This window comes from Pinus tabuliformis, chromosome 4_2 (assembly GCF_031772625.1).
Source record: "Pinus tabuliformis cultivar Carrire ecotype Pingquan chromosome 4_2, CPIR1, whole genome shotgun sequence".
NCBI classification, from domain to species: domain Eukaryota; kingdom Viridiplantae; phylum Streptophyta; class Pinopsida; order Pinales; family Pinaceae; genus Pinus; species Pinus tabuliformis.
The window spans coordinates 632431476-632454639 of NC_142304.1; positions in this window are offsets into that span (position 1 = coordinate 632431476).

Consider the following 23164-nt stretch of genomic DNA (forward strand, 5'->3'; position numbering starts at 1 on the left):
TAGCATAGACAAGAATTCTTAACTAGTCCTGTTTCCCTAGTTCTTACGCCCTGAATATAAGCAAGGAATTCTTAGCCGCTCCTTGGTAATATTTTCCCATCTTCCCTCTGTTAGCATGGTGAAAGATTCTTAGTTGCCTTTCATCCCCTGACTCCATTTCACTTGATTACAACTTGAAAATTGTTCCATGTTTAATTATCTTGCTCTGTAGTTCCTTCTTTTGTCAAAGAAACCATACCCAAAAGTTTATTTTCATTTGACTCCATTGACCCAATGGTCTGAATTTCTCTTACTTTGCAGCCCCTTTCTATTGAATGTCACCATCCAAAACTCAAACAAATACTTGTACTTCATAACTAGCCTAACATATAGCAAGACAAAGCTAAATCATAAAGAGAGAGCCCTCTCTGGCTGCAGATTGGCTAGAATCTGCATCTAAAAGATTGGTTAGTGGTTACCTCGGCTGTATTCCCTTTTCTCACTTCTTTTGGGGAACAACCTGAGTGATAACAAGACTATAAACACAAGCACCAAAAGCTGGTACCAAAGAAGAGACACGAGTTAGATGCAAATGATTCAGAAGTAGGACTAGAGCAGATTCAGCACATGGTAGAATAGTGCGCTGCAGACCTTCACACAGCACAAGCACAGTTGGAGGGGCTTTGTGCCAAAACCTCCACACCAGTAGAGTGACTCAGGATGAGTCACAATGATCATTGGGCATGGGATCCCCCATAGTAGGTTTTAGGGCTTAAAGCCAAGTTTTTCTCAATGTAATGTAAAGACTCCATGAAGTATGGGCGAGGAGCGTGAAAGTCTAATATGAGTCGTAGGGTTGTCTGCCCTAAAGAATTGTAAAATAATGTAAAGTTTTGTCAGTCTACCCATGCTCCACGGACGATGGGATTGCATAAATAGAGCGAGGCTCCAAGAGTAAAGATAATTTTTTGGTAAGCAAGTAATAGATAGATGTGAAATCATGGTCAGAGCATAGAGTGAAAGGTGAAGTGTATTGGCTTATAGTAGTAGGAAGAGGCTCTACAACTGAGTGTGCAGAGGCCTAGTAGAGGCCGCAGCTAAGTGCATGGACCCCTGTAGCTAAGTGCATAGGGCAGAGTCGAGTTTGCAAGTGGATTGTACTTGGACTTGAAAGCTAATAAATAGAAGTTTATTCTATGCATCTATTCTCAAATCTGTATGTTGATGTTATGCATTACTTTACTCTGTTATTTACTGCATGCAATTGATAATCACATGTATGATTGCTTATAAGTGAATTTAACCTAAGTAATCGGCTAACAGAGAGACTAAATAAGGAAGACTTGAGTAAATAACATGGGTAACACTGTGGCTAGAACTGCACAAAGACATTATCACAAGGTGCATGGTGCCTGCAGGCGTGCTTAGCGCAGTAAGTGTGAAGGTTGGACTACGTACCAATCACCACATATCAGACATCCCCAGGGTGTGAAAACCTGGTTCCATCACCCTCCCATTCTACTTCTAGTGAGACCTTAGTCTATGCTCCGCGGACTGTTGCCGAAAGGGCTAGTGGTATTGGGATTCGCTTGGCTAAATCACTTCTGAACCTGGGTCAAGGACCACTAAGCCAACACCCTGCATTCATATTATCACTGGAATTCTTAATGTACCAGGTCAGTGCATGATCTTGCAGAGCGCTGACCAACGTTGCCTTCTTTATATTGTCATCCATGACTCCCTATGCTTCCCATACAACTTTTATCATGAACCAAAATTGGTCTGGATCTTCATTTCCTACTCCCTTGAATACTGGTAGCTTTATCGCGCTCTCCATATTACTTCACGGTGGTGGCAGGTCTTGTATGGGTGAAGCAGGGGTGAAACTAGAGGTGGCATAGGTGGAGTTGGTAGGCACAGAATCCTCTGTCATATCAGATTGATCGCACTTCTTTGTGAGACTCTCGTGACCTCTTCCTTGCCCCCTTGTAGAGGTGAAATCAAAGGGCTAGTTTTTGGTTCTACACAAACCTTGTTTCTGTAGATTTTCCCACTTTGCATAGCCCCAAACATAAATTTATTCGCATAACCTGCTTTTCACATAGTACCATTTTACTCCAAATGTGTAAAGATTTAATGTACTTACCCCGCGGTCCCTTGAGTAAGCGTCGTTCTGCCTTGCTATAACTGACTGAAGTATCTACCACGAATTCGATGATGAATCCTCCTATGATTCGATCAAGCCAATGATTGACAACACGGGCGATTTTATCCGCTGATGGTTCCAGTTTCCTCACCAATTCTGGAGTCCACACAATTGGTTTGTCGAGTTTATACCTTCCTTGGTTGTCTATTAGCATCGTGATCCACTCATACAACTCAACAGGGAAGGATGCAAAGAAAATTTCGTGCATTTCTGTATATAAGTAGCAATTTAACTGATTTTCTTTTGATAACTGCAGATTCATGTTTTCCTACACTGTGAACTCGTGAATCTTCCTATCCAACCAATCTTCAATCTATTTCTTTGTTGGATTCTAGTGATACGACATCAGACATCTCTTATGCAGATCCCAGTCCCGACAATGGAACCATTTGTTGGCTTGTTGGGGCCTGACCCAGGTCTAGAGTTAATAAGCCAAACAAATCCTAGTACTACTTGTTACACAAAAATAACGTCACCATGATTATTTGCAGTCAGTATGGGTCTATAATCACTTGTACTGTCCTCCTAAGCAAGTCTCAGACCTCAACTCTTCAAGTCAAGCTTTGAAAATGGGAGAAAGACATTAAAAATCAATGAAACTCTGGTTCCGCACTTTCTCTCATTGTCACCTGCGGTCCTGCACCTTCTGTTTACAAAAATTGTGGACCTGCCCGCTCTGTCCCTAAAGGTGTGGGTGTGGACCCCTGTGAAAGTCAAAATGTGCAAGTTTTATCTTAAAAAAACTCACTTTGGGTTAATTCTAGAGGATTCTAGAAGGAATTTTGACGTGGATTGTTTGCTCTGAGGTGGTTCATGCATCCCAAAAGAGAAGGAGCTAATCCCTTGATGAGATGAGCTATCCCTTTGAAGGAGGGCTTTATCCCTTTTAAGGAGGACCTAGTAACCTCCCTCCATTGCACTATAAATTCAGGCATTGGGTTGGTTGCTGGAGAGGTTAGAAGATGAACATTTTTGTGGGTAAATGCTGGTGAAATCAAGACTTCCTAGTTGAGCTTAAGAGGAGAGATCACATACCTTTTTGGCTTCATTGGGGAGTGAGTGAAACTTGTCAAAGTAAAGGAGACTTCTTGCTGGACCCTAGGAGGAGCTTGTACAGCGTCAAGGCAAAGGTTGTAAAGTTCTTCTTCTTTCGAATTAATACAATCAAACTCGTTTTTCTCAACAAGTATCTCATGTTACTTGTTTCATGGACTCCTTGACTTTCATGTTGAATATGTTTTATGATATTGGCTTTTCAGGTGTTATTTAATTTGTTTTCTTGTTTGTGTTTGCAGATTCATGACAAAGGAACTCATTTGGATCGAAGAAGCGAGGGCATCCACAAACTTGCATTGGACCTACGGTAGGCCCTAAAAACACTTGTTTGCCTTTGTTTATTAAAGCATATTTACAGAAAGATAGTGTCTGGTTGGTTTGCTTGTCATTAGGTCTTCTTTAGATTCTAGGAAGGTCTATCTTGTCCGCAAGATCGACTTATTCCATGTGACAAAATGGCGACTCCACTGGGGACTTGATTTTTTCCTTGTTTTTACTTTGACCTGAGAAACTGTGTTTTTGTTTCTGTTTTTGGCTTGTTGTGTGTAAAATTGGGTAGAGTTTGTAGATCCAGGGTTATTTTTTGTTTTTCATAGCTTTGGGAGAGGACCGCACCCTAGCCTTTTGACACAGTGCGTACTTATCCGCACTTTTGCTTTTAGCATAGAGTGGTACCGCACCTGTGTTAACTGTGGACCTGCGGACCCTGTCAAAATTTTGAAAAACTTAAGATTTTCTCTTTCAGTCAGTTTAGTTTTTGTTTAGATGTTATTATCCCCTGCCCAGACCTACATGTAACTTGTCAGAAGCTTTTCTTAGGTTAATTCCATTAGCATTCCTATTTTAATATTTTATCAATTGGGTGTTTTGAGTCTCTTTTTTGAGAAATTCTTAATTTGATTTCCATTGGTCATTACTTAGAGGTTTGTCTTAGTCTTTTCACAATTTTTCATCTTTGTATGAGTGTTAATCGCCTTTCAGTGTTTTTATTTTTTATCTTTGGAACTCTCACCCGATTTTCTTGACTTGCACTTGATTGGTTCTTAGATTACATTAGAATCATCTTGTGTTTGAGAATTCTCTTGCATAGATCACATTTGCATAATTAGAATTCTCATTTTCAGAATATGAATGAAAAATGTGCATAGATTACATTTGCATACTATTCAAGTGAATTGTGCATAGTTTACATTCTGAAAAATCAATTGTAGATTTAGATCAATTTTCTTTGATTTGAATTTACATATTTTTATGCTTGTTTTTAACACATAAAAATAAAAATAAAAAATGTTTTGAAATTGATTTGCATTAGTTTTTCTTGATGAAATTAGCGCATTAGAGAATTTGTTAAATTTTCTCTTAGAGATCAATTTTTGCATTGTTGGAAGTGCATGGAAACGCTCTCCTTACTTTAGTTAGGATTCATCGATTTGAAAGGATTACATTATCATATTCGATTGCATTCAGTTTTGAGTCGGTTCATAACACCATTGGTTTCATATCCATTTACCCTTTTGAGTAATAACAGCCTAAATAACACAACGCTTAATTAAAATTCATCTAGTAATTTTTACATTTTTAGGGCTCTTTCCACCAATCTAGCTTAGGATAATGCCTTGGAATAGGTTTAGTTAACTCTCCAAGACAGTAAAAACAAACAAGTAGCTGTATGTTGTGGTAGGGAAGAAATCTGATTGTTGCATTTATGCTTTGGGAAATCTCCTCTTAAAGGAGAAGCACGAGATCGTGTCCGAACCAGTGTGGGAATCAATCCTTCCTCATTAGGAATGACGCCAGATATTCACGTATTAAAAACGGTAAACCTCGGATTAACCATTGTCGAGGAGCCTCGGGTCACTTGTTGGTAAACCTTGGATTATGTCAAGGAGCCTTCAAGGGGATTGAGCTTGTTACTCTGCCCTTGTGTGCGTATCGGATCGTAGACTGTTCCCCTAGGTATATTTGTTTCCGTTGGTAACCTTAGTGACCATATTCTATAGGATTCTTTCCTAAGGTGACGGTGGAGGGAAGATCCCACTGTACCTGGAGCAGACATCCACTAGACTCACTTGGATTTTCTGGGGGGTTCTCTTCACTCGAGACAGTTTAGTGGAGAAACTTGTGCCAGTCTATTCATTAAGCAGGTTGTTGGGGTAACTGTTCCAACCACCATTTCTGTATTGAATTCTGCGACATTGGATTTCATCACCAACTAGTGATTTTGGTACGGAAAGTTACTGTATGTGTGTGGTTTGACTCCTAGATTTGATAGCGCGTGTTAATTTGTTTGTTTTTACTTTTAGAGACCATAGGTGTGAATTGTGAATTGTTAATTTTAGTTTTAAATTCACTGAAGTTGAATATAATGGCAAGTGTTCCGGAATTTACCGACCAAGGAACCCCTCTTAACGAGAATCCTAGTACCTTTCCTTATTTTGGAAATGTTGGTCCTCCTTATATGGCTACTTTGTCATTACCTGGATTTACAATAGGTTTACCGATATGGTTATTTTCAACTTCTTTGGCCCCAAATACTCCAATTGTTCCACCTCAACCGAATGCTTCACCTCAACAGAGTTCACCATCTCAACATCACCAACCTTCTGTTGACCCTTTACCTTCTTTGCCTAATTTTTCTTCCTCCATTTCTTCCTTTTCGCTTGGTAAAAGCCTTGATGCTACTAACCAGGTAGCTAAGAAGAAGAAGAAAGGGAAGAATAAGAAGAAGAAGAAGAAGCAAGATAAGAAAGAAGTCAACCAACCAACCATGGCTGTAAGTGTTAGTTGTGTTGAGGAAAACTCCGACATGCATCGTAAACCCAAATATCCTTGCAGGTTTTGTAAGGGTGACCAATTCCTTATCAATTGTCCTGGTATTCCAAAGGTCTTAGAAGTATGGTCAGAAAAATCTCATCAACTCTCCATTGATCCATCAACCAGTGATAGTCAGGTTCCTGGGAAAAAGGGTAAAGTTAGGTTTCCTTATAAGTTATGCAAAGGGAGTCATCAAACTCTCATTTGCCCTCACATGGATGAAGCCTCAAAATTGTTGGAAAACCCTACTGTTCCACAACAAGAATTTCCAACTGGTTACCATTAACTTTCTCCCAACCTACCGTCAACTAACGGAGTGATTCATCTAATTTCAAGTACAGTCAATCACACTCTTCCATTGGAGAGTGAAACTCATGTCACTCAGGTTGATGATCCATTAGTTGATCAAGTGGTAGATTCAATTTCACATTCAGTCGATCCCACTTTCCCTTTAGAGAGTGAACTTCATACTGCTCAGGTTCTTTTTGTTACATCATATTCTTCTATGACGGGGGGCATTTCACCTGTTTCTACAGAACCCCCTCCAAGTACTGAGGTATTTTCCTTTGATTGGAATAGACTGACAGAACCTCGTCTTCCTTCCTCCATCCCTTTCCAAATCATTGTCAAGGCTGGTGGTAGGGACATGCATCGCACACAGGTAGATGAAGGTGCTTCCATTAGTATTTTATCCTCAACTACTTGGAAAGCTTTGGGTTCCCCTCAGCTTGCGCCTATTACGCAGAATCTGAAAGCTTTTAACAGAACCATTAGTGAACCTTTATGGATCCTTCCTAAGTTTTCCATTACCTTGGAAGGTAAAACTGTCTGTATTGATCTTATGGTAGTTTGAGGTCCCTTGGATTTCAATTTACTCCTTGGGCGAGACTATGTTTATGCAATGAAAGCTGTCGTATCGACACTCTTTCGCGTGATGTCTTTCCCTCACAATGGAAATATTGTGACTGTAGACCAGCTTTCATTCCCTAGTCTTGTTTCAACTACCAATAGTATGACACCCCTAAATGTTCCTGATTCTAAAGTGGTATCTACCCCGCCACGGGATAATTATGTGGCAACTGGTCCCATGTTTTTAGTTACCGATGTAAGTGAGCCTCTCACAATTTGCTCATCTTCCTTTGATTTAGATCCGTTAATTGACATGGAAAACTCTATGGGTTTATTTGAACACGATGTTCTTATCCCTTTGGAGTCCCTTGAAATGTGTTCCTTCCAGAGAACTATTCTTCCTTCTGATGAAGACCTCTTGGAAGCCATGATCAAGGTGTGTCCATTGACATGTCTTTCTTCCAGTTGGAAGCCATGATCAGTAGAAGCAAGGATAGTTTTTTCCTGTATCAACCTCATTAAAAAATGAAACAGATTGTTCATGAGGACAATTCTTTTCCTGTGTCAACCTCGTTAAAAAATGAAACAAGGGTTTTGAGGATAGTTCTGTTCCTGTGTCAACCTCACTAAAAAATGAAACAACTCCCATGAGTCTTTCCAAGATTTCGAAATTAAACCTTCATTTCATCCACCTGGTTGAATGCAATGAAGCTTGGGGGGCATGTACCTTGATTTGCGTCATTATGGTGGGGGCATGTGAACTTATAACAAGCATAGTTCTTCATTTCAAACTTGCGTAAACATGAAACCGAATCCAAGCATAGTTCTTTTCCTATGTCAAGCTCATTAAAAAATGAAACAAATCCTCCTCTAATTGAGTCGAGAGTTTTACTAGATCACATAAATGTTAAGTTGTATATTTAGGTTAGTTATTTCAATTTTTTGCATAATTTTCTTACAGTTGTAGTTCGAGTCTTTCAAATGATCTTGTAACTGAACCTTCATTCCATCCAGCTATTAATTAATGTACTTAGTTAAATGAAATGAAGCTGGGGGGCATGCACTCTAGCAGTTATGCTTAGGGGGCATCAAGCACAGTTTTCTCTCTATTTCAAGCTTGTGTAAAAATGAAACTACTTTGAAGCATAGTTTTTCTCTGTTTCAAGCTTTTGTAAAAATGAAACCTATCTTGAGTCAATTTCAGTTATTTTCAAGACTCGTTAAACTCATGAAAATCCCGAGATTATTTTGCTATCTTTCATTCTCGTAAAACAAATGAAAATGTCGAGTTCTTTCCGTCTTTTCTTGCTCGTAAATTAAATTGAAAGTCGGCCATATGAGTACATTTTAATCATTTTTTCAAACTCATTAAAACTTACGAAAAAGTGAAAACCATGAGTACATTTTTATCATTTTTTCGAACTCGTTAAAACATATGAAAAAGTGAAACATTTAGAGTCACCTTTAAGCTCTTTTCTAACTCCTGAAACATGAAAAGGTTGTCGAGTTTTTCTTTTAAACTCATTAAAATGGAATTAAAAGACGGTCCACTTACAGCTCTTTTCCAACCGTAAAAACATGAAAAGATTGCCGGATTTTTGTCGTTTCAAATTCAATATCGGTTATAAAACGACATGTCGTTGATCGCTTTTTTACTTTTTCGGATCAAGGGCCCTAATGACAAAAAGTACTCCTTGGTCGTAAAAGATCAAGCGGTTCTCTATTTTATACTTTTTCGGGCTTGGGAGACACAGACTTACAAAAAAGGTCAACCCTGGAGTCTTCTTAAGTTTTTTTAGACTCTATAAAATTGAAAAACGCTGAGTTTCTCCTATACTGGACTCGTTAAAATTTCACAGTAAAGGATCTGTTCAATTACAAACAGGAACGAACCACTCCTTCTTAGGGTTCGAATTTAAACTAAGTTGGACTCATCCGAAGGATGAGCTTATAAACAAGAAAATGTTATCCTCCTCAAGCTTGTCAAAAATAAAGAGGTACTTGCTAGAAATGGGGGGGGGGGGGGGGAAGAGAGAAAATGAGTCTGTTTGTCATACTTTGTAACCACTCTTGAACATGACACTTTTATTCACCTCGGTTGGGAAATCCTTTGCCTAACAGTTGATCAAACAACATTGAAAATCTTCAGCCGTTTCTGGGTATTAACTTTGGGTCAATTGTCACCAAACCATTTGTCGTGTCGTTATGTGTTCAAGAGGTCACCGCCAATAAGCCATTCATCTGCAAAATATCTGTCATCCATCTTGACCATCCCTGAGTCAGTCCTTGCAACTAAATTTCTTCAACTTGATCTATGATTTCGTGTTGTGGGCTTGCCTACGACGGATCGCTTTCTATCGACATCAGCTCATTATCTAGAAAGATGATCTAGAAATCGTCAGTGCCTTGAGATCTGCATGCCTCTATGGCAGGTTTCTCGCCTTTGACGACAGTTTACGTCATTGACTTTCGATCAAAGGATTCCGTGACATGTTCGACATCAACACATTTATTCGCATCATGGATTGTACTGGGTACTTTGAGAGCCATTGACATCACTGGTGTTTTCTCTCACACTTGTTAACAGTTTACATCATTGACTAGTAATCAAGTGGTTTCTATCATGTTCGACATCAACACATTCATTCGCATGGATAGAATCGTACTGTTTCGAGAACTAGAAATGAAGACCCTGGATCTAGTTTCCACAATCCAGGCTGCGAGGAATTTTGTATTCATTATATAATGGACTATTCATAAACAGATGGCTGCGTCCATACTGTGTCCACCTGAGTCTATACTTGTGATTTTTTACAACATCATTCCTATATCAGAGCAGTAGTTAGTTTTTCTAGTCAATTTTTATCTGAGTATGGGAATGCCTACCTCAACGATGATATGATCTCATATATATATATCTTGCATTGAATGTTTTTACAGGTTCCAACCAGGCTCTCCACAAGATGATCCTCGAAATGATAAAGTACTTCACTCTTCCTAAATGATCAATGAAATCCTCATCTACTACAGACTTTGCACTTTAGGGGGCAATAAATGTTATCCTCTCTCAAGGGTGTCAGAGGAAAGTTCCTGTTACTGAGTCAACCTCGTTAAAAAATGAATCAGGTATGAGGATAGTTCTTTGCTTGTGTCAACCTCCTTAAAAAATGAAGCAACTCCCTTTTCAAGTTAAATCTTGAAAGTAAACCTTCATTCCATCCACCTGGTTGAATGCAATGAAGCTTGGGGGGCATGTACCTCGCTTTGCATCATTATGTTGGGGGCATGCGAACTTCTGGAGCATAGTTCCTTGTCTTGTGTCAAGCTCGTTAAAAAATGAAACAAGGAGTCTTGAGCATAGTTCCTTGTCTTGTGTCAAGCTCTTTAAAAAATGAAACAAGGGTAGGTTATATAAGTAGATTGTAGAGAGTAGAAGCGAGGATAGTTTTGTTCCTGTGTCAACCTCGTTAAAAAATGAGACAGGGTGTTAGAGGATAGTTCCTATTACTGAGTCAACCTCATTAAAAAATGAATCAGGTAGATTGTAGGTTATATAGGTAGATTGTAGAGAGTAGTTATGAGCATAGTTCCTTATCTTGTGTCAAGCTCGTTTAAAAAATGAAACAAGGGTTTTGAGGATAGTTATTTTCCTGTGTCAACCTCACTAAAAAAATGAAACAACTCCCACGAGTCTTTCCAAGATTTCGAAAGTAAACCTTCATTTCATCCACCTGGTTGAATGCAATGAAGCTTGGGGGGCATGTAACTTGTTTTGCGTCATTATGCTGGGGGCATGTGAACTTATAACAAGCATAGTTTTTCGTTTCGAGCTTGCGTAAACATGAAACCAAATCCGAGCATAGTTCTTTTCCTGTGTCAAGCTCGTTAAAAAATGAAACAAATCCTCCTCTAATTGAGTCGAGAGTTTGACTAGATCTCATAAATGTTAAGTTGTATATTTAGGTTAGTTATTTAAGTTTTTTGCATAATTTTCTTACAGTTGTAGTTTGAGTCTTTCAAATGATCTTGTAACTGAACCTTCATTCCATCCAGCTATTAATTAATGTACTTAGTTGAATGAAATGAAGCTGGGGGGCATGCGCTCTAGCAGTTATGCTTAGGGGGCATCAAGCACAGTTTTCTCTCTATTTCAAGCTTGTGTAAAAATGAAACTACTTTGAAGCATAGTTTTTCTCTGTTTCAAGCTTTTGTAAAAATGAAACCTATCTCGGGTCAATTTCAGTTATTTTCAAGACTTGTTAAACTCATGAAAATCCCAAGATTATTTTGCTATCTTTCATTCTCGTAAAACAAATGAAAATGCCGAGTTCTTTCCGTCTTTTCTTGCTCGTAAATTAAATTGAAAGTCGGCCATATGAGTACATTTTTATCATTTTTTCAAACTCATTAAAACTTACGAAAAAGTGAAAACCATGAGTACATTTTTATCATTTTTTCGAACTCGTTAAAACTTATGAGAAAGTGAAACATTTAGAGTCACCTTTAAGCTCTTTTCTGACTCCTGAAACATGACAAGATTGCCGAGCTTTTCTTTTAAAATCGTTAAAACGGAATTAAAATATGGTCCACTTAAAGCTCTTTTCCGACCGTAAAACCATGAAAATATTGCCGTATTTTTGTCGATTCAAATTCGATATCGGTTATAAAACGACGTGTCGTTGATCGCTTTTTTACTTTTTCGGATCAAGGGAACTAATGACGAAAAGTACTCCTTGGTCATAAAAGATCAAGCGGTTCTCTCAAGTATTATTTTATACTTTTTCGGGCTTGGGAGACACAAACTTACGAAAAAGGTCAACCCTGGAGTCTTCTTAAGTTTTTTCAGACTCTCTAAAATTGAAAAACGCCGAGTTTCTCCTATCCTGGACTTGTTAAAATTTCACAGTAAAGGATCTGTTCAATTACAAACAGGAACGAACCACTCCTTCTTAGGGTTCGAATTTAAACTAAGCTGGACTCATCCGAAGGATGAGCTTATAAACAAGCAAATGCTATCCTCCTCAAGTTTGTCAAAAATAAAGAGGTACTTGCCAGAAATGGTGGGGGAAAAGAGAGAAAATGAGTCTGTTTGTCATACTTTGTAACCACTCTTGAACACGACATTTTTATTCACCTGGGTTGGGAAATCCTTTGCCTAAGGGTTGATCAAACCACATTGAAAGTCTTCAGCCGGTTTCTCGGTATTAACTTTCGGTCAATTGTCACCAAACCATTTGTCGTGTCGTTATGTGTTCAAGAGGTCACCGCCAATAAACCATTCATCTGCAAAATATCTGTCATCCATCTTGACCATCCCTGATTCAGTCCTTGCAACTAAATTTCTTCAACTTGATCTATGATTTCGTGTTGTTTACTTGCCTACGACGGATCGCTTTCTATCGACATCAGCTCATTATCTAGAAAGATGATCTAGAAATCGTTAGTGCCTTGAGATCTGCATGCCTCAATGGCAGGTTTCTCGCCTTTGACGACAGTTTACATCATTGAATTTCGATCAAAGGATTCCGTGACATGTTCGACATCAACACATTTATTCGCATCTCATGGATTGTACTGGGTACTTTGAGAGCCATTGACATCACTGGTGGTTTCTCTCACACTTGCTAACAGTTTACATCATTGACTGGTAATCAAGTGGTTTCTACCATGTTCGACATCAACACATTCATTCGCATGGATAGAATCGTACTGTTTCGGGAAGTAGAAATGAAGACCCTGGATCTAGTTTCCACAATCTAGGCTGCGAGGAAGTTTGTATTCATTATATAATGGACTATTCATAAACAGATGGCTGCGTCCATACTGTGTCCACCTGAGTCTATACTTGTGATGTTTTACAAGATCATTGCTATATCAGAGCAGTAGTTAGTTTTTCTAGTCAGTTTTGATTTGATTATGGGAATGCCTACCTCAGTGATGATATGATCTCATATATATATCTTGCATTGAATTTTTTTACAGTTTCCAACCGGGCTCTCCACAAGATGATCCTGGAAATGATAAAGTACTTCACTCTTCCTAAATGATCAATGGAATCCTCATCTACTACAGACTTCACACTTTAGGGGGCAATCTGTTACACAAAAATATCATCACCATGATTATTTGTAGTCAGTATGGGTCTATCATCACTTGTACTGTCCTCCTAAGCAAGTCTCAGACCTCAGCTCTTCAAGTCAAGCTTTGAAAATGGGAGAAAGACATTAAAAATCAATGAAACTCTGGTTCCACACTTTCTCTCACTGTCACCTACGGTCCCGCACCTTCTGTTTACAAAAACTGCGGACCTGCCCGCTCTGTCCCTAAAGGTGTGGGTGCGGACCCCTGTGAAAGTCAAAAGGTGCAAGTTTTATCTTAAAAAAACTCACTTTGGGTTACTAGAGGATTCTAGAAGGAATTTTGACGTGGGTTGTTCGCTCTGAGGTGGTTCATGCATCCGAAAAGAGAAGGAGCTAATCCCTTGATGAGAGGAGCTATCCCTTTGAAGGAGGGCTTTATCCCTTTGAAGGAGGACCTGGTAACCTCCCTCCATTGCACTATAAATTCAGGCATTGGGCTGGTTGCTGGAGAGGTTAGAAGATGAACATTTTTGAGGGTAAATGCTGGTGAAATCAAGACTTCCTAGTTGAGCTTAAGAGGAGAGATCGCATACCTTTTTGGCTTCATTGGGGAGTGAGTGAAACTTGTCAAAGTAGAGGAGACTTCTTGCTAGACCCTGGGAGGAGCTTGTACAGCGTCGAGGCAAAGGTTCTAAAGTTCTTCTTCTTTTGAATTAATACAATCAAACTCGTTTTTCTCAACAAGTATCTCATGTTATTTGTTTCATGGAATCCTAGACTTTCATGTTGAATATGTTTTATGATATTGGCTTTTCAGGTGCTATTTAATTTCTTTGCTTGTTTGTGTTTGCAGATTCGTGACAAAGGAACTCATTTGGATCGAAGAAGCGAGGGCATCCACAAACTTGCGTTGGACCTAAGGTAGGCCCTAAAAACACTTGTGTGCCTTTGTTTATTAAAGCATATTTAGAGAAAGGTAGTGTCTGGTTGGTTTGCTTGTCATTAGGTTTTCTTTAGATTCTAGGAAGGTCTATCTTGTCCATAAGATCGACTTATTCCGTGTGACACTACTGGCCTTCTCGGAAATAGTTTGCGGAGCGCAGACTGAGGTCTCACCCGAAGTACTATGGGAGGGTGCTAGAACAAGGTTTCCGCACCCTGGAGATGTCTGATGAGGTTAACTGGTCTGATGTTCGACCCTACAGGAATTTCGCCTCACGCACTTTCCCATAGCTCGTTGCTTGATGTTTGGCCTTTGCGCAGTCCTTACTCAGGGCTGAATGTCGCGCTCTATTTTATTACGCAGGATCTTACTTGTATTTTCCAACATTAGTTAGTTGAGTGATTTAAGTTATATTTAACAACATAAACCATTCATACAAATGTGCGCAATAAATAAATCATATAATTGTAGATTATATCAATCAAGTATTAACCCAAGAACAGATACACAGAATTATAACCAAACTTCTCTTGATTAAGCCCTTTCTCGATTACAGACTTGACTCTTCCTTGAGCACTGAGCTACAGGGGTTTGCGCACTCAGTTGTGGACTACTAGGCCTCTGCACACTCAGCTACAGAGCCTTCTCCTAATCTCCGACCCAAAGACACACCTACACACTTAGACTCAATCTTATGCCTTCATCTTATCTCTCTCTTATTGATCTCTTTACAACTTAGAGACTCGCTCTATTTATACAATCCCATGGTCCGCGGACCATGGGTAGGTCGACATTATGTTACAAAACTAGGGTGGAAAACCCTATGACTCTATCATACTTTCGTGCCCCTCTCCCACAATTCGCGGAGCTTTACAACAAGATTCGGTCAAAGCTTGGGCTTTAAGCCCCAAAACATGCCTTGGGGGGATTCCATGCCCAATAGATGGGTTCCATATCATAATGGTGACATGCATGGAGGTGTGGTGTTTTTTTTCTGAGGGTGGGGGCCCCATTAGTTGGTCTTCGTGTTGTGTTAGTGAGGTAGATGAAGTGACACATATGGGTTATACAATATGGGTGAACGATAGGCCAAATGTAGGATGTTGAGGTGCATCCATCTTGATCTATCGTAATGTACCACGGATGGCCTGGAAAATAGAGTGCATGTGCAATGAGGGAATCATAATGACGCTAATCTTCAAGGCATGTAAGTGGAGTGGTTCTCAGGCTAGAGTGAGTGGTCATATCTCTTGAATTTACAAACATGAAGTGAGCCATGAATTGGAGGGATCTATCGACTGTCGCAGATTTTTATCATATGCCAAGGTGATATATTGATAAACATGGCTGAGATGATGGACCCTATGGTGCATTTTGGAGAAATGATATCAGGATATGAAAATCTTAGGCGGAAGCCTATCATGCTAAGTGGAGAATAATACCTACTCCGTTATGTTCCTACCATGGTTTTGGTTGAAGTGCACCATGTGTGACATACCTATAATATACACTACGAATACCCCAAGTGAAATCATATTTTCAAAACATACACATAATCTATCACTGATTGAATGAGATGAATCAAAGAACAAGAGGAGTACTTAAAATGAATTTATGAGTGTACGGTGGGCCCACAAAATGGGTTTTGCATTTACTGGAATATGGAGTTCAATGATGAAGACGTCGCGGTACTAATCCTTGTGTCTCCTCCAATTTTGTCAATGGAGGTCCCAAGATTCTATAATGGGCACTAAAAAATGGAAAAAAAGGTGATAGGTAGGGCAAAGGGGGCCAAATATCACTTCATTTGTACTACTGACTAGAGAAGCTAGAGCTAAGTATTAGACCGTTTCTTGCCATTGTAGTCAGCTAGAGCACCAGGGACATGCACAGGGATAGATACGTAAGGGTTTGTACCATACTCTTTGTGATTTTGATAGGTTTTAGTGTAGATAAGTTATAAAGGGGTCCCTTGTATGACCTTTTAAGGTTGTTTTTTCATAGCGACACGAGTAACTCATGTTGAGTCGCATGATTGATGTGCAAAACTTGACTCCAGGATCGCCACACAAAACTTAGGGTTTGACGCAGTGAAGCCACAAAAAATTGAGTCTCAAATGCATATTTTGTGCATCTGAGGTGGGATATGTTGCGGTGAATCCTTTTGGGGGTTACCGCGGCTTGGCCACCAGACTGCACATTGTCCACTGGTCTATGTGAAACACAGATGCCTGGATTGTGTGCCTATTTTTAGAATAGGTGCAGAGTCTTCGACACTTTGGATGTCAGGATATAAGTCTTGATAGATTCATGTCTGCGCATCTGTTCAAAAAATAGACGTGTGTCAACACTTCTTTCACGCTCATAGATGCATGATTATGAGAAAAAAATGGGTTTTCTCTATTTTTTTTTATAGCCTAGGGAGTTATAAATTTGATGCATAGTATCCTTGATGGCAGGATGATTTGGAGGGAGCGATACTTTGTGCGCCTATGTGTGGATCTGGTAGGGGATCCATCTACTAGCCAATTTCTAGTGCTAGGATATGGACCGACATGTGATGGTTATCCACTTAACAGAGATTTTGGTATCAGTCTGTACCGATATTTATTTTTTAATTGGTATGATGCATCGTGGGGAGGCTTTTCTATATCCACTTCCAGCTGGGCATGTGGATATTCATCAGTGGGCAGAGGTTGAGGGTGAGGCTCATTGTGGGCCTAACCCTTTTGGGGAGGGTTGGATCAGTATTGTGACCATTTTGGATCTCGCTAAGGGAGCGGTGTTGGTGATGATGGTGAGATTGGTGGGGTTAGCATCCCCCGAGAGAATATCAGGGCCGCATATAGTCGTCCTTCAACAGTTATATGTCAGCAAGGTTTTTTTCTATGCTCGATTGTTGCATAGGGGAATGTTGTCCCATTTGACACGGGTGTGGCTTGGCACTGTCCAGAGTTTTTGCTATGTGAGTGTCCTATAAATCATTATGTATAAGAGATTTTTCATGTTGCATCTTGTTCTAGCAATGTTGGCCGAACTTTCCAGTGACCCTCGTATTCGAGGGTGGGAACTTGCAATGCTCCAAGCTCAGGGTGGTGTGGCAGGGATTTATTTGAATTCCATTATATAGGAGTGGGTTAACTAAAATCCTCAGCTGATTTTTGAGTTTCCCTATCATGGCGTGGACTTCTAGGGAGATCCAAACATGGGGCTTCCTCTGAGTGATGCTTGGGGATCAGCAGGTATATTTTATTTACTACATTTTGTATATACATGTTTTTTTCATGTATAGGTATGATGTTTTATATATGATGATGTGGATACCATTCTTGTTTACATTCAGATGTAGGAGCACGGGGGTGACCACTGCCCTATTTTGTAGGTCATGATCTGAGACATATGGGTGTCACAGGGGCAACACCTAAGACACAGAGACCGAGGGATGTGAGGTTGGGCTTGACTGATCAGTGAAATAATAGTGGCTAGAGATTGGTGGTCCCTCTCGTGAGGGTAGTATTTCAGTGGTGAGTGGTGACATAGAGTGGTGGTGTGAGCTTGCTGAGGATGCAGATGAGCATTTGGCAGCTGTAGAGGCTGAGCTACAAAGTTATTAGGACACCTAGGGAAGAGAAGGGGCCCTGACCAGAGGGTTACCCATTGATGGTTGGGAAGGCCTAGTGGAGGTCATTGTGGAGATGATGGAACTTGAGTGACACATTGAACAACTTTGCGCCATATAGCTATGGCGATGGTTACGGTTGGTCTAATTTTTTTCTCGTGACGTAGAAATTGGTCTGCTATAGCCCTAGATAGACCTATGGGTCTAGCGTTTTGATGCAAATATGTATGTGCCATGGAAAGCACCTATTATGAGGATTCTCCCCTATATTGTTTGACTTATTGATGTTGGTCGTGGGCTAGTGGACAATATGGATATTTTTTGATATGTATATACGAGATGATTTTTTGGTGCCTCTCATGGTATGTCACATGTTTCTATACCTTTTGATGTATTTATTAATTTTGTTTGAGATGTACCTTGTCCTCATGCTTTGTGTATCTTGATGGTTATATATATATATGTGATGCATGCTAGTCTCAGATTTGATTAGTTATGTGATCAGCTGTATGATTATGATCCCTTATTACATGCGTAAATGCAATATGATCAAAATGTTGAACTAACCTTTGTGCATGAAGATACCTCTGAAACAGGGGTGTATCACAGACCTGAAAGGTCTTGTTTAACTATTAGGACTAGCTGGGAATCAAGGAACACATGCAGGTGATAGATACCTAGGTGGTTGCCATTGGCCAAGGGAGATATGAAGACGTTGTATTCAACTTGATTGTTTGTGGATGACCCGATACAAAGTCCATTAGAGAGACGACATGTTTGGTTAGAAGAGTATATGGCCCAGGTTGTAGTAGCGAGCTTTTGCAACTGTCGAGATGTGTCATCACCAAACCCATGGTGATAACCTAGTGGGTGATCCATCTATTGACACATGATGAGAGAGTGATGTTGAGAATGAATCCATGACGATGTGATCATCATAAAAAATAATTCATGGTGCATCAATGTATATTCTAGCATTTTATGGGTGATTTTTTTTAGGTAGATAACATTGACAATATTTTTTAGGCAATTCCTATCGGACTCTGATAATATGTATGCCTCGTTGAGGAGGAAATGTTTGATGATGTATGTGCCCTTCCACAGGGTTTTGAACTTCTTTATTCCTACCATTGATTGGGAAACATCATAACAGTGGAGTAAATCCCCGTCAGTAAAGGTTTGAGGGTAATCTTGCGATCAACTGAGGCTTTGACCCTCTGCTTGTGTGCTTCATTATTCTAGAGGGGTTCTTGGTGGTGTTCATCAAAATCCTCCAGCTGCACCAACCTTTGTTCCAAAGGTTTGGTGTCAGTTAAAATATGAATGGCTAAGTTTAATGTGGGGGTCTTACACTCAATGTGAAGTGCTACTTCTATGCCATATACTAGTTGGAAGGGCGTAAACCCTATAGATGCCTTGACTGCTATGCAGTATTCCCATAGGGTCAAGAACACCATATGGTGCCAATTTGTTTTATGAGTGTTCATCATGTTTTGTAATATGGTTTTGGTGACCTTGTTAATGACTTCTACATGTCTATTGGATTGTGGGTAGTATGGTGACACAAACTCATGAGAGAAACCAAGGTGTTGGCATAGATATTGAAATATTTCATTCTTGAAATGCTTCCCATGGTCCGAAACCAACTCCTTGAGAACACCAAACCATGTTATGACATGGTTGAAGAAAAATCATGTTGTTGTTTGTGAAATGTTATTATATTTTGGGAATGGCTTCTGCCATTTGGTGAAATAGTGCACAATGACCACAATGTATTTGTGGTTTCCTAATGAAGCGGGGTTATAGGTCATGAAGTTGATGCCCCACTTTCAAAAGGGGCTAGACATTATGACTAGATGTAAGGGAGCAAGTGGTTATTGTTCCTTATGAGCGTATCATTGGAATCGCTCACATTGTTTGATTTCTTGTATGCAATCGTGGAATAGGGTAGACCAGAAACAACTAACACGAAGGATTTGTTTGTAGGTTTTAACCCCATACAGAAATTAACTGCATAGGAATTTTAAAACATAGAAAATAAACAATGCGAGATCATAACACATAAAACACATATACACAGAGATCTTCCCCTAGATCCCAAAACCGGGACTACCAAATTGATTTTTCATTATGTTCCTTTCAATGGTACAATACATATTTATATGTGTTGAAGCATCCAATACCATGCACGAAAAAACATCGAGTCCAAAACCATGGACCAAAAACCATCGCATCCAAAACCATTTGTGAAAATTATGCACAAAACCATAGGTAGGTCCACCCAACCTAATATAGGGTGCAAAAAAAAAAAAATCCAAGGCGCTGCCATTCACCCCTCAAACCCCCTGTGACCGCCCCGCTACACAATCAGAGCAACAAAGGGGGGCGGGGGCTCCGCCGCCCCCTCTAACCCCCAACTTAACTACATGGGCTAATTGTGGAAAGAATATAACACAACCCAACATTCTCCTGATTGTTGTTTTCTTTCCACAGGGGGCCACAAGAGAGCTTAGTCATTTATCCAGCCCTGTAATGCCCATTTTTTCTCTACACCAAGAGAACTTCTCAAAGCTCACAGAATTTTTCAATGCATCTGTAGTGTTCTCCAAAGTGTCCACCTTTACCAGCAACACCTTATTTTCTTCTATAATATCCCTCAAAATGTGATATTGAACATCAATGTGCTTTGTCTTTGGATGATATGCAAGGTTATTTGCCAAGAAAATTGCACTTTGGCTATCAAAGTCTATCCTTATAGCTTCCTGTACTAACCCCATACTTGAACACAATCTCTACAACCAAACTACTCCCTTGCTTGCATGAGTGGCTTCCATATATTCTGCCTCTGTAGTTGATAGTGCCACTACAGATTGTTTCTTACTCATCCAACTAACTCCACCTCCAAATAGGTTAAACACATACCCATTTGTAGATCTTCTTTGATCTAGATCTACAACCCAGTCTGCATAAACAAATCCATGAATATCCAAAACTCTATCCAATCTTGGTATTCCTTGGTAGCACACCATAATAACTACTACCGCGCAAATACCTGAAAACCCACTTCATTGTTGTCCAGTGCTCCTTTCCTGGTTTTGACATAAAGCTACTGAGTACTCCCACTGCATGTGCAATTTTTGGTCTAGTATAGACCATTGCATATTTCAGGTTACCGACTACACTTGCATATTGAACACAGGACATGTCCTCTTCCTCTTCTTGTGCCTTGGGACACTGTTCAACAGATAACCTCACACCTACAGGAATAGGAACCATCACCTGTTTACTATCCTACATATTAAACCTCTACAGTATTGTCTCAACATACATCCTCTGGTTTAGCCAAAGCTTCCTCATTGCCCAGTCTCTTTTAATTTCCATGCCCAAAATATAGTTTGCAGCACCAAGATCTTTCATGTCGAATTTGGAGGAATATTGGGTCTTCAAATCCTGGATAATTTCTTTGTCATTTCCAACCAGCAACATATCATCCACATACAAGACTAGATAAATAACACGGTCACCAATTAATTTAAAATCCACATAGTGATCTGCTTTGCTTCTGGTGAAGTCAAGTCCCCATATAAATGTATCAAATTTCTGATACCACATCCTTGGTGATTGTTTTAACCCATACAGAGACTTCTCTAACTTGCATACAATTTCTTTCTTAACCTTCACGGCAAAACGTTCAGGTTTCTTGATGTAGATCTCCTCTTCCAGATCGCTGTGAAGAAATGTTGTCTTCACATCCATCTGTTCTACCTCAAAATCAAAACCAACAACAACAGATAAAAGTAATATAATAGAAGCTACCTTGGCAACAGGAGAAAAAATATCACCAAAATCAATTCCCACCACCTGGGAATAACCTTTCGCTACCAATCGATCTTTGTATTTCTCCACCTTTCCTTCTACATTTCTCTTCCTTTTGAAAACCCATTTGCTACCAATGGTTTTCCTTCCAGCTGGAAACTCGACCAAATCCCAAGCTTCATTTTTGTGCAAATATTCCATTTCATCAACCATGGCCTCTTTCCAGAGTTTTCCATCGTCTGAATCTACTGATTGCTTCACAATTCTGGGATCATCATTAGTAAAAGATAAAGCAAAATTTGAATAGAAAGAAGATCGACTATACCTTTCTAGTTGCCTTCTTTCTCGAACTGATCTTCTCACACCTGGAGTTTGTGGCTCTTCATCTTCTGATTCCTAGTCTGCTGTAGTGTTTGATTCTTCCTCCTTCAGCTCAAACTCTATCTTCTCAGGTTCCATTGGTTGGAATTCATGTTTAATAACATCTTTCACCTCTTTGTACACCACATCTCGGCTGTACACAACCTTCCTTGTTACTGGGTTCCAAAGCTTATAACCCTTTAAACCATCCTTATACCCAATAAAGATGCACTTTTTAGATTTACTCTCCAACTTGGTTCTTTTCTGCTTTGGAACATGTACATATGCATCACATCCAAATACACTCAGACGTGAAAGAGAGGGTTTCTTTCCAGTCCATACCTCTTGTGAGGTCTTATCCTCCAACGTTGATGAAGGTGATCTGTTGTCCAATTAACATGTTGTCTCCACCGCCTCTGCCTAGAATTCCTGTCCTAACTCAGCACCACTGAGCATGCTTCTTGCCCTTTCCATCAACGTCTTATTCATTCTTTTTGCAACTCCATTTTTCTCAAGTGTGTATGCAGTCCTCTTCTACTGTGCTATAACACACTTCTTATAGAATTATTCAAATTCCTTGTTGCAAAACTCTCCACCGTTATTTTTCCTCAACACCTTTATCTTCTTCTCTATTTCGTTTTCCACTAGAGCCCTCAATTTTTTAAACCTATCAAAGACTTCAGATTTCTTCTTAAGGAAATATATCCATGTATTCGTTCAGAAGTCATCTATAAATGATACATTGTACACAGACTTACCCAATGATGGAATGCTCATAGGTCCAAACACATCACTCTGCACAAGTTCTAATATATGTTTTGCCCTCTTACCACCAAAGGGGAAACTCACCCGATTCTGCTTCCCATATACACAATTTTAGCAAAAATCAAAATCCAAAGAGCTATTACTCATACCTTCTACCATACCTTTACCATGAAGTATTTGTAGGCCCTTCTCACCAATATTTCCAAGCCTTTGATGCCACAACATGCTCTTCTCTCCAGAGAACACTAGATTTTCTGCTCCACTTTTAGGAACCACAAAACTGTTACACCCATCAATAACAGTGCTACCTTGCATCTTGTATAGAGTTCCAATCTAAACTCCCTGTATCAATACTAGTGCTCCCCGAACCATTTTGCAGGTATCCTTCTCGAACACTATTTTTACACCTGCATCATCCATCATGCTTACGGAAATAAAATTTCTAGCCAATGCAGGAATATGTATGATCCAGGGATCTTTTACTTATAGATGTATCAAAATAATCACATGTAGAAATTGCAGCTTAACATAGAAATTTAATGTGCACACAAGAAAGAAGAAGAAACACATAAAGGCACGACAAGAAGACAACAATACTTGATAATGGATTACACCAAACTCGGACTACATCTTCGGGCCCTGCTCGATTAATGGGGAGGCCTTCATTCATTAAATGG